Source organism: Helianthus annuus, chromosome 14, assembly GCF_002127325.2.
Source record: "Helianthus annuus cultivar XRQ/B chromosome 14, HanXRQr2.0-SUNRISE, whole genome shotgun sequence".
NCBI lineage: Eukaryota > Viridiplantae > Streptophyta > Magnoliopsida > Asterales > Asteraceae > Helianthus > Helianthus annuus.
Genome location: NC_035446.2, coordinates 11,461,867 through 11,481,132, shown reverse-complemented (window position 1 = coordinate 11,481,132; position 19,266 = coordinate 11,461,867).

The window sequence follows — 19,266 nt, the reverse complement described above, 5'->3', positions numbered from 1 at the left end:
GGTCATTTCGTGCGAAATGGTTTCCCTATAAATAGGGGTCTTTGGTTTTTCATTTGGTACGAATTGGTGAAGTGTGTAAAGAAGTGCTGTCGAATTCTCACCGTGTATTCAAGTTGAAAATCAATGAAAAACCTGTTTTAAACGCATATCTCTGTTTCTACACCATTCTATCACAGATTCTCAGTTATTAGAGTGTTTCCGCCTATCTAATGACTTAGATTTGACTCTGAACGACTCATTCAGGTCGTATATCGATTCTACAAGTGGTATCAGAGCTCAGGATGAGTCAAATCGGCTGAATCAGTGCTTAGAAGTCTCTACTTCTACTCATTCTTGGATTTTTGAACGATTCCACGGACAAAATGGACTGAACTTTGAATATAACGTGTAAAATACATTTTTAACAAATCCTTGAAAGAATCAGACCTAAATTCAGACTAAAAGTGATCAAAAAGTTCTAAAAACTTCATTTCGTTTGAACGAACACCATTTCGCTTGAAAAATTATGATCATTCCGTACGAAATGAACCATTTCGCGTGAAGTTTCATCATTCCGCTTGAAAATTTTGTTCATTTCGCACGAAATGGGCCTTTTCGCTTGAAAATACATTCCGTCTGATCATTTCGAACGAAAAGAAAGTTTTTTACTCATTTCGCACAAAATGACATTTCATTTCGTTTGAGATTGTCATTTAGCTTGAAAGTCCATTTCGTTTGTGCCATTCCGTTTGAAAGTCCATTTCGTGTGTAGAAGTCATTTCGCTTGAAAGTGATTTTTCAAAAAGTTAGAAAATTTTTCGAAACTGTTTTCATAAAATGGATAACCAAGAATTTTATAACATGTTTTCCGGAGGGGGAATGACAGCAGTTCAATCTCCAACGAGTATTGCACAGAACGTGAACTTGGAAAATGAACTTGGTATGATGCAAAAGCCACCGAAGTTGATGAACATTGATGAGTATTCAGGGTGGTCAGAGAGGTTTAAAACCTGGGTGCAAGCAAACCATTTCGAGTGTTGGATGAAAATCGAGTCAAAGTATGTTCCTCCAACAAATGGTTCGGGAATAGAGAAAACTATTGGAAGTTTAACTCCACTTGAACAGGAGAGTTTCAAAGCAGAAAAGAAAATGATGAGTATCCTGCAACAAGCTATCAAAGAGGATATCTTAGTTCTGCTACAACATCAGGATAACTCACAGTCGGTCTGGAATGCATTGAAAGTAAAGTTTCTTGGTAGCGTGTCTATGATAAAGAGCAAAACAGCATTGCTGAAGAAGGAGTTTGATATCTTTACGGGTATCAAGGGTGAGACAACTAAAGAATTGATCGAGAGATATTGTCATCTGGTTGTTAAGATGAAGAGGTTGAACATAACCAAAACGGATGAAGAATGGGTTGATAAGCTGGCAGATGCTTTACCGTACGATGAGTGGGGCACATATCTGTTGGTGTTGAAAAATAATTTGGAGTATGTTGGGTTCAATGTAAGTACATTCATCGAGAAAATAGATTAGAAAAATGAAGTCTTCAAGTGTACAACAAGATGTTTCATTGTACTACAAAGGAAACTCATCAGCAACATCGAACCTAAGTCCAAAAATTCAGACAACATTTAGTGCTGATTCTACATCAGGAGTTTCATCGAGCACACCAGGCAACAATCATTCACCGTTTGCAAGTTTTGAACCAAATCCTAAGGTTCATAACTCACCAGATCAAGCTTATACCCAAAGTTCGTCAGGGTCAAACAGTCAAAGTCAAGGTCCTGGAATTCTGTGCAACATAGCAGTGAACATCAAGAATGGCCAAGAGTTTACAGAATCCACAACGAAACAGCATATTTCATTACTTGCATCAGTTCTTGAGCCATATGAGAGTCTTGTTGCTGGAAGAATTGGAAATCCTGACATGACAAAGAAGACTACGATCAGATTGATCCAGAGGAGTTGGAACTAATAGACATCAAGTGGGGGATGGCAAGTTTAGTGAGGAGAGCACAAAGGTTTATGGAAATAACTGGTCGAAACAGTATCTCAGGACCGGATTGTAAGCTTGGGTTTGATAAAACAAAAGCCACATGTTTCAAATGCAAAGAAAAGGGGCATTTCAAACGTGAGTGTCCAAACAGGGAAGTCAACAACCATCAAAATCCATTCACAAATGACTATTACAGACAAGCAATCTATCACAAGACTAGTCAGCAACCATTCAACCAAAGACCTCAAATTGAAAACAAACCTGAAAAAGTTCTTTTAGTCAATCAGGATGATGAGAAGGTTGCAGAAGGGTTTAGTTGGGATAAATATATTCCTGGTGAAGGTCTGGCTATGATAGCAGAGATTGTGGAAGAGCCAGAATGTGGTGTTGAAACTGAGGATGTCAGTGAAGTCATGACTGAAGAGAGTTTGGTAGAGCTTGAAGAAGCATCTGCAGAAGTCTATTACTATCAATCTGAACAGGAGATTATTGCTAGTTCTTTTAAATCGATAATGCCTCCTAACATGTTTGATTCTTTTGCAGGACTCTTCAGCGAGCCAACCACAGGTTTTTGTCCACAATATGACGTTGAAAAAGCTCCAGTTGAAGAAATCATAGACATTTCTAAAGAAATGACCGAAGAGACTCTGAAGGAGATTGCTGACAAGGCGTTGATGGGCAAGCTGAAAGAGGTAGAAACAGAGTCTGTCAAAACGGACTTTGTCAAAACAGAGTCAGTTGAAAATGTGTCTGTCGAAACGGAGTCAGACAAAAAGGAGTCAGACGAAAAATCAGAAAATGAGGAGATCAAATCAGGAGAAAAGTCAGAGTCTGAGTCTGACGGGTTTGGAAAAACGGATATTAAAACTGATAAAGAAGAAAAGGTTTATGAAAAAGTTGACTCAATTCATGAAACTCCATGCAAAAACTGTTTAATACCCTGAATGGATTGTCTTGAGAAAGACAAGCAGTTTCAAGAATTGAAGAAATACACTGATGAAGTAAAATTTGATCTTAGTGAAGTAAAAGAGGCTTATGACACTTTAGCACGCTCTATCAAAATGACTCAAAAGGAAAGTTTAGAAAATGATAAAGCTACAAATTTGCTAAAAACCACTGTCATGGATAAGCAGATGGAGATTAACATTCTTTTGGACAAAATTGCTTCTTTGAAAAAAGAACTTGAGTTAATGCAAATTGAAACTGAGAGAGTTGATAAGAAATTAATCAGTTATGTTTCTTATCTTATGTAATTGATCAAATTGTTCCGCAACAACCTGATGCGAAATCTGTATTAAAAAATGTTCCACCCCCAAAGTGGAATCATTATACACAAAAATATCCAAATGGGGTGGAAGCTGCCTTGAATCACAAGTTGAGAACTGTGGAGAATGAGTTACCGGAGAACATCGATGTTACATTTTCTCCATCTGACACTGACAACGAGTCACAAGTGATTAAAACCGTTGTTAACAAAGTGTTAGATGAAGACAGTGATAACTCAGACTTCGGTACTGTTAGAACTCATTTGGAAAACTCTAATTCTGATTCTGAAGATGATGGTAACTTTTTGGACAAGTTCATACCAAAATCAGATAAAGTTGTTAATGATGATTCGATCATTATGGTTTACACAATGACTGGAACTGACAAACTCTATTCTGATTTTGAGTATCCAATTCAAAATGCCAGATTGGAAAATGTTGAAAAAGTGTTCAAACTTGTGGAAATTGACAATTCAGAGATTAACAACAATGCATTTTTGTCAAAACCAAAAAATCTTTTGTGAAACAACAACCAAACAACCCGGGAAAGAAAGAATGGGTGGGCAATGGTGGTAATAACAAAAGAAATGGAAACAATTTCAAAAGGAAAGGTATCGGTTTTGAGAAGAAAATGGCTAAGAAAGATGTCAAGCCAAAAGAGAAGTTAAATGATGTGTTTGTGTCGGGTAAGAACACAGTTGCTGAAAAAGATTATATCTTTAGCCAAAAAGCAGTTGATGATTTCAATGCAGCCAAAAAGTTGAAAGAAGAGACCAACATATCTACTTTTGTCGAGTATGACAAAAGAATCTATTACCGCTGCAATGAAATTGGTCATATGGCAAAACAGTGTGTTAAAAAGATTGTAAAACCAATTTTCCAGAAACCCAAACCCAAAACTTCAACCGATGTTAAGGGTAAAACACCGATGATTTCCCCCATTCGTATTTTAAAAAGAGGTGAATATTTAAAGTCCGAGGACAAGCCGAAATCAACCTTTGAGATTGACAAATCTTCGAAAACTCAAAAGACTTCAAAGGTTTATCCAAAAACGAAAATTTTTCAAAACCAATCATGGGTGGAAAAATCTAAAAGGTCATTTGAAGAAAAGAAAATGGAAAATGAGTTAAAATCTGAATCAAAAGTTTTTGCAAACGATGCTGAGAAACTTGAATTTGAGTTGGACAAATTGATACCACCAATCAAAGAGGGAGATCTTAAATCAAAGCCTAAACCTGTTGTTCCAAACGTTGTCTTCAACATTCCGAAAGTTGATGTGACTTGTGATATCATGTTTGGTAGTGTTCCAACTGTGAAGAAATCTTGGGCATCATTATTCAACTAAAATGTTTGTAATATATGCAGGGGCTTCCGAGGTCGATTATTTCAAAATGGATCATGGACAGCGGCGCCTCGAGGCATATGACTGGAATGTTGGCACTGCTCTATGATGTCAAATCAATTAACGGAGGATATGTTGGATTTGCAGGAAATCAGGGAGGAAGAATAGTTGGTGAAGGAATTTTAACCAATGGAGTTGTAACGTTTGACAAAGTGAACTGTATCGTTGAACTTGAAAACAATCTGTTGAGCATATCACAGATTTGTGACAAGTCATTCACATTACACTTTACAAAAATGAATGCTTAATCATTAAACCTGGTTTTAAAATTCCAGAAGATATGGTGTTGATGCGCGCTCCACGGGAAAACGATTTGTATGTCCTAGATATGAGCATTGCAACAACAACAGACATGAAACCAAAATGTTTTGTAACAAAAACGAAAGCAACTGAAAAAGAATCAAGAATGTGGCATCGAAAGATGGGCCACATTCATGTGAGAAAAATGAATTTTTTAGTGCACAATGATCTTATTGAAGGTGTAAATCTTAAAAATTTTCATTTGAATGATGATTGTGTAGAATGCAAGAAGGGAAAACAAACGAAAAAGACACACCCACAGAAGCTTTTGAACTCTATCAGGGTACCGCTCGAGAGACTCCACATGTATCTTTTTGGACCAGTTAATGTGCAGAGCATTAGTGCAGATTTATATTGTCTAGTAGTCACTGACGACTTTACTAGATTTTCATGGGTGATGTGTCTGGAAAGAAAAGATCAAACATTTGATTCGTTGATGATCTTATTCAAGAAGATGGAGACGCTGTACAAAATGCCGATCAGAAGAATTCGGAGCGACAATGGAACGGAGTTCAAAAACAATTGCATGCTCGAGTATTGCAATGAAAAAGGCATTCTTCATGAATTTAGTGCACCATACACTCCACAACAAAATGGTGTAGCTGAAAGAAAGAATCGCACACTGATTGAAACAACTCGAACTATGCTTGCCGATTCCAAATTGCCGATATTCTTCTAGAGTGAAGCATTTGCAGCAGCGTGTTATACGTTGAATCGTGTTCTCACAGTGAAGAAATACAAGAAAACCTGCTTTAAACTACTTCATCGTTATAAGCCAAATTTAAAATTCTTAGAACCGTTTGGATCACCTTGTACTTTCATTGATCCAGATGGTAAGTTTGGTGCAAAAAGTAATGAAGGTTTCTTTGTAGGTTATGCGAGTCCACTTTGGGTATTCGTTCCATGCCTGGGGAAGATTATTCAAGTTCAGCATGTTGATTGTCAGAAGCATACTGCTCCACCACAACTTCCCGGAAAAAGATTGCTGTTCGATTATGACAAATTCTAGGAGTCTTTCCAATTGCCGACTGAGCCAAGTGAAGAAGAACTAGCTTACTTATACCAACAGCAGCAATCTATGTCTCAAGAACAAGTGCCAAGACCGTTGGTAGTTTCTCTGCCCACCGAGGGTGCAAACGATCACGAGGTAGGTCCAAGTGGAACAGTACACGAAACTCCAGTAGAACCAGCTCCAATATTTGATAACTCCGACGACTCAGAATCGGAAGACGGTCCGATTTTTGACGAGGAACCAAATATTGCAACGACAGAAGCTGTTGATCACACCGGTGATCAGGACATCACAAACTTGCAATCAGAAGTGAGCGTGCCTGACACAGTCATGCCTAGAACTTTGTCTTATCAATCATCAGAACAGATTATTGGTGACCTTTACAGTGGAGTGAAAACGCGAGATCAAATTAACAAAGCTCTTACATGTTTTTATTCTTCTGTAGCTCCTTTACAGGAAGAATTTTCACGGAAATGTTTCATCTCGCAGGTTGAGCCAAGAACTTATAAAGAAGCTTTGACATAGGAAAGCTGGGTTAATGCTATGCAGGAAGAGCTACAGCAGTTTAAAAAGTTAGGAGTATGGAGATTGGTGGATCTTCCGGAAAATCAAAAGCTGATCAAAACAAAATGGGTATTCAAGTTTAAGCGAGATGATAGAGGGGTGATTGTGAGAAATAAAGCACATTTGGTAGTACAGGGTTTCAGTCAGCAAGAAGGCATCGATTTTACCGAAGTGTATGCTCCTGTTGCTAGACTCCAGGCAATTAGAATCTTCCTGGCATTAGCATCTTGGAAAGGGTTCAAAGTCTACCAATTAGATGTTAAGTCTGCATTCCTTTATGGCAAAATCAAAGAAGAAGTGTATGTTGGACAACCGCCAGGGTTTACCGATCCAGTGCACAAAAACAAGGTCTATCTTCTCGACAAAGCACTTTACGGACTACACCAGGCCCCGAGAGCCTGGTACGAGATGCTTTCTCAACATCTGCCGGCCAACGGGTTCATCAGAGGGACGGTTGATAGCACTTTTTTTACAAAAGAGGTTGCAGGGCATCTATTAATCGTGCAGATTTACGTGGATGACATAATTTTTGGATCGACAAATGATGAATTGTGCAAAGAGTTCGAGAAGGTTATGAAGAAAAAGTTTGAGATGAGTTCGGTGGGGGAGATAAAGTTCTTCCTAGGGTTACAGGTTGAGCAAATACCCGAAGGAATCTTCATTCACCAAACGAAATACGTGAATGATGTGCTGGAAAAGTTCAACATGTCTGAATCTGCTCCAACATCAACCCCCTGGCTCAAAATCATGGGATTTGTCCTGACGAAAGCGGAGAGAAAATGGATGAGACGTACTACCGGTCAATCATTGGATCCTTAATGTATCTGACTGTGTCCAGACCGGACATCATGTATCCAACTTGTCTATGCGCCAGATATCAGTCCAGCCCGAGACAGTCACAGCTGACGATTGTGAAGAGAATTTTACGGTATCTTAAAGGCTGCCCAAGCACCGACTTGTGGTATCCTAAGTCTAATGACTTTTCTCTTACTGGTTTTGCTGATTCTGATTTTGGAAGCTGCAAGCAAAATGCGAAGTCCACAGCTGCTGGCTGTCAGTTCTTTGGAACTCGACTAGTCACCTGGCAGTGCAAGAAACAAACCTCAGTCGCTCTCTCTACATGCGAGGCTGAATACGTTTCGGCCTCCAGCTGTTGCTCTCAGATTCTTTGGATCCAACAGCAGATGAGGGACTTTGGTTTGCAGTTCTTGGACACGCCAATTTATGTAGATAATGAGGCAGCTATAAATATAACCAAAAACCCGATTCACCATTTAAAACGAAACATATTGAAATCCGACATCATTTCATCCGTGATTGTCACGAGAAGAAATTGATTCGAATTGAACATATACACACCGATGATTAGAAAGCTGATTTTTACACAAAACCTCTTGATAAAAAGAGATTTAACTATCTTTTGAAATTAAATGGGTTGAAAATTTTGTTTTCTGGGAGGGTTGTTGAGTGTGAAGCCGAGGAGGACGGCGATTAGAATTGGTCCGCGTCGTGTTGTCAAGTTTCTGTACAGTTTATTTTCTGCTTTTGATAAAACCTAAAACACAAAAATATGTTTTTGTTTTTAGGGGGAGAAAATTTACAGAAAATACAAAAAACATGATAAAATTTCAAAATCCAAAAACATTGAAAAAGTAAAAATTGAGTTTGTGTAAAAAGGGGAAATGATAGTACATCAGCTAGTCAGATGCAGTACGCTAAAGAAATGTAATGTTTAAATGTGTTAAGCAGTCTCGCTGATGATGTGCCGATAGGTTTTTACACATTTAGTAAGTTTGTTTGGGATATAAACATAAATCATAACTTGCTTTTACGTGGGGAACATCTCTCGGATATATAGGTAACCCCTGAAATCCTGTTTAAAAGATCCTATTTCTGATATATTAGGTCTTTGTCCGTGATGATATCTGGGGTATTATACCAGGACTTCTGATTTTGCGGAAGAATAGCCTAGTCCTTGTATAATACTCTTCACTGCTTTATTCATAAAGCCTCCCCTCAGCATAAAAAATGATGAAACATTGCAAAATGCTAATCATGTGCTGTTGTAAAGAAGATCCCAAAGGGGACCCACCTAAAGTCGAGCCACATCTCTCTGATTGAACGGAAGTTCTAGCCTGAGCTCTCAGGGCCTCACATTCACCCAATACAGATATCATTAGTGTGCACTCACCTGTAAGACTGAATATAGTGATCTGGATATGGGAGTATATTCTGAGGTGGTACACGCGTAAAAGTTAAGTCTTTAAAACATTAAATTCGTATCCTGAATAGATTGAAGTTTGTGTGAAAATTTAAAAGGACCAGTATATCGACAATCAAAGCGACTTGTTTAATGCGTAGTATGAAATCAAAGCTTAACGGTACTTGTATCTTGTCAGCAGCTGATATGATCCCCTAACACGCTGACCAAAAATATTGTGTGTACAGTTTATTGTTTATCAAAAATCCAAAAAGATTGTCTGTTTGTTTAGCAAAATTTAAAATCCAAAAAGATTTGATTTTCATCTTATTTTTGACAACGGACGTTGGGGATCTGATGATCAAAGTCTTAGCATGCTGAACAAGTTTGGATCATGAGGGTTGGATAAACAAAAGTTTGTGAAAAGGTGTTGGTAGTTGCTTGAAAGTTTAAAAGTTCATTAATTTGAACTTAATTCTGTTTCAGAAAATCAGCAACTTCATAAATTGGTCAGCCAAGGTCATTAACTTGGACTTGGCAGGCTAAACAGTTGACTAGGGTCATTAACTTGGACTTGGTTAACTGGGTATGATGGTAAAAAATCAAAAGGTTAAAATTTTGAAAAGTTTGAAAAATTGACATTTCAAACGAAATGACCATTTCGCACGAAATGGCCATTTCGTTCCAGCTGATCATTTCGCTTGAACTGCCACATTACCCATTTCGTACGAAATGGGCACGTCTATATATAGGGGTTCCGTTTCGTTTGAAACCGTATGTTCCATCATTTCGCTTCAAACCATCTGTCTCAGGTGATTTCAAGCGAAATCATAAAGTTCTTCGATTCAAGCCAGATTCTTGTTAATCTGTTGCTCGTAAACCATATTTAAGTTGGTTGGTACAACTTAGATCATGGGAAAGGTGAGATTGGGTTTGATTTTACCCAGATCTATTGATTTTGTATGAACGATGATGAACAGAACTTAAAAGTTTAGATCTAGGGTTTGTTTGTAGATAAAATTGAATGAAAAACACTGTTATGTACTCGGAATGTGTTGTAAATTAGATCTAGGGTTCCAATTTGACCTAGATAACTTGTTTTCGTGTGAACCCAGAAGGACATGACTTCGAACTTAGATCTAGGTTAATTTTGTGGGTCAAAATGAAAATAAAACATACCCCTGAACTCGGAATTCATCATAGAACAAACTAAGAGTTTCAATTTCATTATCAGATAAAGTTTTTGAAATCTGTTAATGAATGTGACTTTCAAACGCAATGACGATGCATTTCATACGAAATGGGCATTTCGTTTCAAACTGGCCATTTCGTTTCAAGCTGCCATTTCGCTTCAAACCATCATTTCGCATCAAACAGTCATTCCGTTTGAACTGACTATTTCGTTTGAAAACCATTCCGTTTGAAACTTGCTATTTCGCTTGAAATGTTATTTCGCATAAATTGTTCATTCCGTTTGAAACCATTTCGCTTGAACGATGTGTTATTTTGTAAATTGTTCAAATTGTTTAACATTGTATTTGTGTTGATCTTTCAGGCTTCGATTGTGCAGTTCGATCCATTACACAACATCTGTTGTGTATATGATGAAAAGTTATCAAAGATGGCTGCCTTCAAAGAGATTCTGGAATTTATGAAGCGTTTGCCTATCCAGAAGGCATTGACAGATCAACACCTTGTTTTCAGATCGCATGTTGAGCGTTTCTGGAAAAATGCCAAGTATGATGAAGAAAATAAAGTGATTACATCAATTGTCAGCTTGAATGGTCAAGATAAAGAAATTGTCATCACAGAACAGCTTGTTCGTGAAGTTTTAGATTTTCCTGATGATGAAGAGTCTCCAACGAAATTTCCAGAAAAAATGGTTAAGGGATGTATGTTGCGAATGGGTTACAATGTTCTGCTGAATAGTGCAAACTACTTGAAGTCATGTTTCACAAAGCCTTACAAGTTTTTCATTCATTCAGTGGTTCATGCTCTCAGGCATCGAAAGGGAGGTTATGATGTGATGCGAGATTATCAAATGAACATGGTGACGGCACTTGTGTTGAACAAGAAGTATAATTTTTCAAGAATCATTTTTCATTACATGAAGGAGAATATTACATCAAAAAGCAAAACATGGATTTATCCAAGATTTGTACAGATGATACTTGATCATGCCTATCCAGATCTAGAAAAAGATGAAAATAATGATTTGTTAGCATTGTATCATATGGATAACGAAACTTTGACTGTTTTAGCCAGGTATCACAAAAATCATCCAGAGTCAACAACAAAGGCAGAATTCTTTGGTTTCATCAAAGATAAAAATTACATAGATCCAGATCCAGTTGATCATCAGAAGTGGAGAAATGAGAAAGAAATGAAAGAAAAGAGTTGTGCAGATGAGTTAACAAAGCTGGCAGCTTTCAAAGAAACAATAAATGAATGGTTTTTGAAAGAAGAAAAGGAGTAGAAAGACAACTCCGAAAGTACAAGCTGAGGAAGGTTCATCGTCACAACCAAAGAAAAAACGTCAGAAGAAAGTTGTCGAGACAATGCTGGTTGGTGAGTCAGAGGAAGAAGAACCAGTAGCTGATGCTGAAGGAGATCATGTTCGTTTATCTCCTGAATCTGATCGATTATTGAAAGCTCTTAAAGAAAGTTTTGCAGCTGAAAAGGCAGCTGGAGAAAATGTAGGTGACGATGAAGAGAAAAGTTCATCAAGCTCATCTGAATCAGAGATTGATGAAACTGAACGTTTGGAAAGAATTAGGGCTGAGGTAGAAAAAGAAAAACAGTTAAAGAGAAAAAGGAGAGAGGAAAAAGATGATGATTTGTACATTCCATCTCCAGATCATGTTCAAAAAGAAGTTCAAACACCACCATCATCTGGTGGTAGGAAGAAGTCAAATGCAAGGAAACGAGCTCAATCTAAAGCTGCTCGAAAGTTGACAATCAAGCTTAATCCTAAACGTGCATCAAAACCAAAACCACCTACTTCTCCAAAACAACCTACACCACCTGAACCACAACAACAACCATCACCACATCAATCACCACCACATCAATCATCACTACATCAATCACCACCAAAACAGCCTACACCACCACATCTATCACCACCACATCTATCACCACCACATCTATCACCAATTCTAGAACAACCTGTTATCACCTCACCACTTATAGTACAAACACCACCATCTTCACAACCGCCTGTATAAACAACTCCTGGTTCTTCTGGATACAGAAATTTTCCACGTGTTCCGGAGAATATTGCTCTTGATGATATTGGAGATTTCGGTTTTGTGAATGATGAACAGGTGAAGAAGTTGGAAAAGAAGGTAGAAGAAGTGTTAGTTGAGAATAAAAAGTTGGTAGATCGTGAAAAGAAACTTGAAAAACGTATCAAGACAGTTAAAGCTGAAAACTCGTCATTGTTGAAAAGAGTTGAAGCTGATCAGGCTGACATTGATATTCTTAAAGTACGTATTGCTGAGTTAGAAGAGGAAAAGGCTCGGAGAGATAAGCAAAATGAGTATTTCAAACTTAAGAACAAAGAGTTAGAGGCTGCCAATGCAAAGAAAGAGCATGAGATGTTTATGTGATGAACAAAGTGTTAGAGAATTTGATTGGGAAGTCTGTTGAACAAAAGTTTAAAGAAATTCAGGTTGAAGAGGTGAGAGCTCATCGTCAAGCTGCGATTGATGCTGAGATGAAGAATAAGGGTAAAGGTGTTGAAGGTGTTTCTGAAGTTACTGAGAGGGCAGTCGTTCCATCAATTGTACTTGAGTCACATGTTCAAAATCCTCGTCCTATCTCTGCAGTTTCTGGTATATTTGAAGAAGATGTGTTAATTGATGATGTTAATGATGATGAGGAAGATGTTGAGGAAGATGATGAAGAAGAAGAAGATGATGAAGTTGAAAAAGATGATGCAGACGATGTGTTTTCTGCAAGTAGTTATCATGATGATGACAACAATGATGACGATGATCAAAGTGGTACTGGCATTAAAGTTTCTGAAGCTTTGAATGAAGAGAATGTTGATGATTATCTTCATGACGATGCAAATGAGGAGCCTGAGAATGCAGAAGGTGAGGGGGAGCATGTTGATGACAAGAATGTTGATGAAAGTGAAAAATTGATTCTGCGTCTTGAACCTGATGTAGAAGAAGGTGAAATCAGGTATACTTATACTCTGGATGATATCATCAAGATGACACATATTGATGAAAGTACTTTCAAGTTTGATTTTGAATAAGAGTTAAACGATTTCGACATCAATCAGCAGCATGAGTATGAATACAGATATGTTGAAGAGGCTGACAACTATGATAGAGTTGAAGTTGAAGACTGCAGTGATGAAGAAAGTGTGAATGTTGATACGTCTAACTTTCCAACGCTTGTTGAATTCTTCAGTCAAGAAAACATAGATGAGTTGAGAAGGAAAGTTGAAGAATGTTTAAAGAATAAAAACTTTGATGGAACGTCGAAAGATGAACAGCGGGAAGAGAGGAAGAAATGGTTTAGAAAGGATACTGAACGAAAGTTTAAAAGACCACTGAAGTTCTACAAGAGAGACAGGGAAGTGTCCTTGGGTGGCATTATCAGTTGGGGCTTTCTGCCACAGGTTAATGCTTATGCGATTAGAAGAGAGTATGGAGTTCAGTATTTTGCGTACATTCAAGATATCATGTCTTTACCCTGGTGGGACGTTGAAGAACTTCCAAAAGTTAGAACGTTGAATTATCCTGTCAGAGCACGTGATGTGCCTACTTGGGGTTTAATAAAGTTTGAAGCTTACAAAGAATTCAAACACTGGAAGCCTCATTATCCAAAGAAAGTGAGGAAGATAAATCCAGTTATCGGGACAGAAGAAACTATCTTGCAGATCAAGAAGCCAAGAGTGATAAAAAACATTCCACTGCCAAAGATGGAGCAAGATTTCCATAAAGGGTTTTTGTGTTGGGTATACAGCTGCTTGTCAACGGAAGCTGTGATTACATACAAGGTGGAAAATGAACTTAGACATATCCACTTGTGTGATCCGATGTGGGTTATCAACTGTTTAGCAAAAGGACATTGAGTATTTGTTCGTAAACAAGATTTGTTATAAAGCTGAAGACAAAGATCAGGCAATGCAGTTTCAGAAAGTTGTAACTATCTGCTTTCAGAAAGGAATCAACTTTGAGAATGAATGGTCGTCTAAATGGAGGAAGATCGAGAAAGAGGAAGCGCTGAAAGCTGAGAAAGAAAAGAAGAAACTTGAAGGGAATAGAGGTAAATGGATGAGAATGCAAGCTGAAGAAAAGATGAAAGCTGGTAAAGAGAACGAGAAGCTGAAAAGTTTATTAAGAAGAATGCCGAAGCAGAGGGAAGAAAGATTCAAGTCCCTGTGAAGAAAGTGCTGAAGACAACCTGACTGAAGACTCCAGCAATATCCAAGGGGGAGTTTGTTGGTGCACAATGTCTATCGCCTACGTCTACAGTCTAGGTCATGTCGGTAGCTTGTAATAGGGTTAAAAGTGTCAAATATGTAAAGTTATGTGTATTATGTACCATTTCGCACAAAATGGGTGTTAGGCCATTTCGTACGAAATGGATGTTGGTCATTTCGTACGAAATGGTTCCTGGTCATTTCGTGCGGAATGGTTTCCCTGTAAATAGGGGTCTTTGGTTTTTCATTTGGTACGAATTGGTGAAGTGTGTAACGAAGTGCTGTCGAATTCTCACTGTGTATTCAAGTTGAAAATCAATGAAAAACCTATTTTAAACGTATATCTCTATTTCTACACCATTCTATCACAGATTCTCAGTTATTAGAGTGTTTCCGCCTATCTAATGACTTAGATTTGACTCTGAACGACTCATTCAGGTCGTATATCGATCCTACAGGTTTTAAAAAGGGGTAAAACGCTTTTGTAAAACCAGACCATAACCGAACAGTTCTGAAAACGTGAATACGACCATGATACTCAGCTCCAGATTGCAAGGTTCGTCCCTTGTATACTCATTGTACTATATAACTAGTGAAAACTTACATATGATATTGCATGTGATTGCACGTTTAGCACAACAATATGAATTCATATATTACTTGCATGTGTTATGTGACTAATAGGGTGGTATTTCCCTAAACCCTCATGACTTACGCTTTGTGATGCTCTTTGTTTGCTACTTAAGTTTGAGGAACCATTTGACATGAGTTAAGAGGAGCTGATATGATCATGCAAATCACAATATTATTGTGGGTGCACACATAGTAATAATGTGGGGTGCATGCGAGTCCCAGTGAGCCTTAACAAGTGGAAAAGGGGTTTCGTTCCGTTATTTGATCGACGTGAAACATAACAAACCTATAGGGGTCATAGCAGTGATTGTCCCCTACTCGAACGTGAACTTTTCATTCCTCTCTGGATCCTTTCGAATCTCGATGCTATCGAGTATTACCTGAACACCCATCTGGACGCCTAGCGAACTGTGTAGAATATTAGGTGCTTGTACGAACATCCCCGAGTTGGATGTTGCAACGACAATGATTGGTCTATATCTCTCTCACCTTTCTTCGTTTGCTGGAACTTAACGTATTGACGCCTTAGATTCTGAAGTGCGATCACTTCTGCAACACCCTCGTAACATATCGTGTATTACTCAATCAACTTGCAAGAACGATGAACTTTAGCATTTGAACGACCCTAGTTACCAACAATGAACATCAGTGATTTGACTCCAATCGAATCCTTAACCCCAGCCAGCGACTCATGGGAGTCAACTTTTACGAATTAATCAGGAGATAAGCAATAACAACTAACTGTAGAATGGAATGTGAAACTCCCCGCACAGTGAGTAGTGCCTTAGCACGTACCATGGAATGTGAAGAGGTGGACCCTGTCGGTAAAAGGTCGTAGAGCTCCGTTTCAAACAACAGCTTTAGAGGCAACAATCACGGCAGCAACAAGGTATTTGTAATGGTAACCAACAGTATGGAAAGTGAAGGTGCCTACGACATGGAGTGGCCGATGTTAAATCCAACGACAACAACCAAGGGAACGACGACCGTACTGGAAATCCTCGCAACGAGTACAACAACACGGGAAATGATGCCCATGGAGGGACATTAGGGATTAGCGTGGGCGACGCCGGGATTATAACAACATGGTGGCCTACGTGTTCTTGGTGACTAATCACTTCGCCACTGTTCTACTTAACCCTGATGCTTCTTGAAACCGAACCTGTTATGGAATCGGCTGATGGCAAGACAATGGAAACCTCATATGATCGTTGGGATGCAAACTCAACCTTGTGGGACAAGTGTTCGACATCGACCTTTCTTCTGTTATTCTTGATAGATGTACCCTGTGAAGAGAAGATTCTACGTATCCCTCTTCTAGTAGAGGATTGTTATCTGTTCTAACGCATCAGAGTGGTGCAGAGGTTAGCATCTATTCAGCAGTGAAGGCCAGAAGTGTCCACGGAAGGATTATCCCGCTATGATAGCACTTGTTACTGATGCCAAGGCTAAGGAAAAGAGGATCGAGGATCCACCAATTGTTCGTGATTCCACCCAGCATGCTACGGGAGGAACTATCAGGTTTACTTCCATAACTATTAGACAGACTCTCAGTTTAATCTCACGCCAGAGGCAGCCCTGATTCTTCGTATCTCTTACCGTCTTGCACCAGGAGGGTTGCGAGAGTTGTCAAATCAGCAACAGGGACTGTTGGACAGGAGCTTTGTCGGACCTAGTTTTTGCTTTGAGGAGCCCCAATTATATCTATGAGGATAGGTTGTATTGTTGGATATGTGTACTGATTATCGAGAACCCAACAAGGTCACAGTCAAGAACCGTTCGCTTCGACCATGTAGTAACACCCTGTTAACCAGTTGCGAGGAACAAGCTTCCATTCGAGGATTGGCTAGTGAACGAACTATCATCGGATGGAAGTCCAAGAGGAGAATGCTCTTAGGGCGGCATGTCGAACGCAATGCAGCCATTTCAACTCTGTACACCAGGATCATTGAGTTGATCAACACACCAGTAGCTTCAGGGATCACATGAACCGACCGTATTTGTTGATGACGTTCTAAATCATGACCATGGGAAAGGAACACTATATGTAACACCTCGAAATTTTGTGTCCAATAATGTATTGACACATGTCTTGAGTTTACACGTGGCATTTAATATTAAATAAAGGACTAAAGTTGACAAACCTTGAAAGTATGTAAATTCGAGAGATATAAATGTCAAACAAGGGTAAGTATACTGTATAGTAACCCTAAACGATGCTCGTACCTTCAAACGAATAAATCATGGATCGTACAGAAGCGAAACACGGAAGAAAGTGAGAGATTACAAGCTGCAGGGGTTAACTGTGTCAACATGTTTAATTATACCTCTGAGCGACCCTTTGACGTACCCGAGGCTTTGTAACAGTAAAATACGCTCACTAGAATGTACTATATAAATTCCGCGAAGTTCCGTTTTAAAACGAGAAAGTTATGATCAAATGCGTGCGGGAGGGGTTAAAAGCGTCAACAAAGAAAGTTAAGGATTTTCGGTTAATAATTAAACTAACCGGGGGCTTAACAGTACGGGTAAAAGGCACGAGGCCCTTAATTGTAATTAACCGAGGGCCAAATCGCAAAGTTACCCCTTCAAACCCGAAAGGTCAGGTTATTAATTACCAAAGATTTCGTTAATCATTACAAAAGATTTAAAAACAACCCTTACGGACCACAAGGGTCCTGCCTTACGGACCGTAAGGGGGTAAAAGATTTGGCTTGTCTCCGCCACAGGCTTACGGACCGCAAGGCCCAAACCATACGGTCCGTAAGCGATGCCCAGCGACAGAAAGTTGGCTGTTGGCTATTTAAAACGTTAAGACATTAATGTATGGGTTTCCCAGAGGTATGGGCGACCCCTAATCACTCTCTAGCACTAGAGGACACATGTTGTTGATCAAGGGGCATGGGTAGACATGTTTGTCAATGATCTAAGGCCTTAGAAGTACTATATAAAGGCCTCATTGCACAACATGTTACTCACACCTTCCCTGCCTTCATTGATCACATCTGGAGCTCAACATTTCCTCTCAAGTGTCCTCTAAGCAAGCATAAGACCTCTGTAAGTCGTTCAATCCTTTGTGGTTTAGTTTTGCTTAGTTATATAGCTAAAAATCAAACCGTCGTAATTACGGTTTGACTTCGAGATTAGTCTACAATGGCTCAGTCATATCTCGAATTGAAAGTAGTTATGTGTTGGTATTTATGTGGGTAATAAACCCCAAAAAGGGTTCCCCCTGATCACCACTCTAACTAGTTCAAATGTCGAGTCAAACGTATACTTAAAAAGTCAACAGAAAGCCATTTTTGCGATTCTTGCATAATCTGTAATATAGATGATATGAAACCTGTTTGAACACTTATAAAACATGATATTAAGTATATAAACTTGTCTAAGCTCGTTTGATTCGGCCATTTACTATACTGACCCGGTTCGGAGCCGAATGTCGCAAAAGTTTGACTTTTGCTTTGACTTCAGTTCTGACCCGTTTTAGTGCAATGTAGATATGCCTTAGGACTCTCTTAGGACCAGGTCACGTGATGGTATCACCCTCTGTGACCGGTTCATTGTTTGTCCGAGTCTTTTACGCCTTTCCGTTAATTGCTTAAAAGTTGACCGTAACGCCCTTTTCAAAATAAAACGAGTATTTCGGACACGTGAAGGGACCATAACCTTGCTTACTAAATTCTAAGCATGTCCCTAAGGTTTCACGCCAATCCGAGGTCTAGAATAGGAGTTATGCTAAATAGCGCAATTAAAAGAAACTTTTGTAATAAACGGCGCGATTAGCATAACGCCTACCTAAACCAAGAGTTCGTCACCAAACCTTTTACTCACTATTGTAAAATAATATTTTGGGATTTTTAAAGATTTTTAATTAATTTTAACCTGCTCATAACCTGCGGTTATGGCTACGGTTCGGTAAATACCGAATATGCCCTTTTCGGCCAAAACTTGAGTTCTACAAGGTCTTTTGACCCGATTCCAGTTGCTACTGATTTTAAATAATAAATAGAGTATTTTAGACTTTATAAACTGCTTGGGAAACTCAGATTTCCTGTAGAACTCTAAAACCCCTTTTAAAGTCTTTAAAATGACCGAAAAACCCCTACGGGGCGTATAATGAACTTAAATTCGTTACGGGCATCACGGAAGGTATCCTACTGATATCACAACCTCTTTAAGGCATATTGACTTAGGAAACAAGTGTAGGACTCTTACGGTTACCCGTTGCGCCTTTTGCGCGCACGGTTCGGCTTATGTAACTAGTTTACATAAATTAGCCGATACGGGTCAAACCATATTATTTTGACCCCAAAATCCAGAGTGTGAATATTAAACCCATATAAAACAAGTCTTCGAACATGTTGGGTCAGAATCGCATTCCGTTCTCGGTTTTCGCCTTTCACGCGATTAAACCGTATCTATCCCTTGAAACTGACCGGTCTAGGCTACGGCTAAATAAAGACCCG